The following is a 2,622-nucleotide window of genomic DNA, read 5'->3' as shown; positions in this document are numbered from 1 at the left end:
TTACTCTTCCTAGTACGCAGAGTCTCAACTTCAACGCAATTATCATGTAGTATACGTTGGTAAGGAATGCTAAAATTTTCTCAAGGTCAGCATATATGTTATTTTTCTCTGAGCCAGCCGGCGCACGTGGCTGCCTGCAGTGCAAGTCATTGTCTGTTTCTTTGTTGTCGCGCGTCGTTATTGGGATTTGGAGGTCTAACTTAGACGTATTCACATTGTCGAGAGGGCTCTGCCCTGTTTGAATCCCGCCAGTTCTGATGAAATTCAGGTCTGTCGTTATGATTATATCGTCTGTCGTCATGTCGATAGATACCACAGTTTCTTTCTTGTCGGTCACGTGGTGGAGAATTTCTCCCTGAATCGTAACTGCGCGCTGAACTGTTCCATATGAAGTTATTCTGTCCCCCTTGATAATAATTGTTTTGGTTCCCATATTGTCTGTTTCCTTGGTTATCTCTGTCATATTCATTATAACGGAAATGCGATCTTTCTCTGTAACCATTATTCTGCCAACGGTTGTCATATGGGTGGCGTCTGTTTTGGTCACGATTTGCGCTGTGAGAATAGCCTTGTCATGTCCAGTTATTATTTCTTTCATCGCGGAATTGCGACGGATGTGACCTGTAATTGTTGTGTTCCTTTTTTTGCGTTCCGCGATTGTCAGTGTCAATTTCTAATTCTTGTAAAAGTCCCTGAAAAGCTTCAATGTCGTCTTTGCAACGTCCTGCCAAAATAGTATGTCGTAAATGTTCAGACAATTTGATTAAGAAAATGCGGATGAGTTCTGAGGGGCTGTAAGGGTTTGACAGGTACAGATTCTTGTGCAACATGTCTTCAAAATATTTCACAAGACTGGAAAATTCAGATTGTTCGAAATGTTTCATCATTACGATGCTATGTTTTACTCTGTCTTGTGTAGCTTGAGACCAATATGCTGAGAGGAAGGCATGATAAGATTCTCCTTCACTGAGGCAATCGTGAATGACCGATCGCATTCTCACAGCTGGTTCATTCTCTAAGTAGCCACAAATAAATTCTAATCTGTGCTCTAAAGACCAGTTGGGAGGAAAACAATGATTGAATTGATGAAGCCACGCTTGTGGATGAATGTCGTTGCCAGAATTCTTAAATGTTTTGATTTTACGTGTAGTAATAAACAGCTTATAGTCAAAATAGTAATGTCGGCGAGTCGCATATCGGTCATTGTTACTTCGTGTCGGTGGTTCCATCTCAAAATTCGGTGCACCTTGCCGATTTCTTTCATAATTTCCGAAATACCCTGTGTTTTTATTCTGCGGCTTTTCCGTATTTCTAAGTCCTTCTTCCCGTGTTGGAGCGCGAGTGTCCTCTGAAATATGTAATTTTTGTATTACTTGTGCCAACCGATCTTGTACTTTCCGGATTTATCTTTTGTGTTGCATATTAATTTGATTCTGACTTTGTTTGAATTTCTTAATTTGTTCATACTGTTCTGTGTCAGTGATGGCTACAGGTCTTGTGTCATTCAGATCATCATCTACCGTTGTAGATAAGTTAGTGAACTGATCCGATAGTTCGGCTACTTTCTCCGATAGTCTACTTATATCCTCAGTGTGTTTCTCTGAACCAAGTTTCAGAGGGTCCATTTGTGTGAAATCGTATCTACTGTGTCCTCTAAGTTTTCCTGAGTTTTTGCAAGTAGCGTAACCGAATCGGTAGATGCAACTGAGTCAATTTTAGCCCGCAAGGTCTCATGATTTTCATGAACAATATTTTGCAGTTCTTTTATGTCTGCTTCGTGATTCTGTAATGCATTTTCATGCCGCAAAAAAATAGGTTGAAATGCTCACAAATTTGTGTTTTTACGTCATTACAGACTTTTTAATATTTCGATTCAATGTTATGTAACTCAGTAGTTAAATCTTCACGTGTTTGTTCAGGAGTGGTGTCTAACTTTTGAAGCTTTTGCTGTGTTTGTCTCTGATTTTGTTCCATTGTGTAACTTTTGAAGCTTTTACTGTGTTTGTCTCTGATTTTGCTCCATTGTGTCTAACTGTTGCTGTGCTTGTCTCTGATTTTGTTTCATTTGTTGCATTAATTGCAATAATAATGTATTAGTGTCTGGAATCTGTTCCTCTATGCTTTTCGGCAGTGCATTTGCACCGGCAACATTCACATTCTGACAAGCAGAAAATGTGTCTTGACTTATTTGAGAAAACGGTGAGGACGCAAAACTTGAATCTACAGTATTTGTAAGATTGTGTCTTGTCTTTTGGGATTCCTGAGGCGAGTTGTTGCCGACCGATCGATCGATAATGCTTCCCTGTTCACTAATTGTTTCACTGCTTACACCATTATTTGCAGCCCGCTCCATTTCCCTATGCAAAATTATCAAATTTCTACTTTGAACATTAGATAATTCATTACTCGGCGGCGCTAACACACTGCTTTCGTCTTCACTGTCATTTCTCAGTTTACTTTGGAGCCTAGTATTACGTTTTTCACACGCCATTATTGTCACAATATTTCACACGACAACACAGAAAAGCACAATTTGAAGAGCAAAATAAGAAAACACATCAACATAGCATTGAAAATGATATCTCGTTAATTGCAAGCGCAGCTGCGAAATACTTGGTGCAA

Source organism: Schistocerca americana, chromosome 3, assembly GCF_021461395.2.
Source record: "Schistocerca americana isolate TAMUIC-IGC-003095 chromosome 3, iqSchAmer2.1, whole genome shotgun sequence".
NCBI lineage: Eukaryota > Metazoa > Arthropoda > Insecta > Orthoptera > Acrididae > Schistocerca > Schistocerca americana.
Note: the sequence above shows the minus strand (reverse complement) of the source record.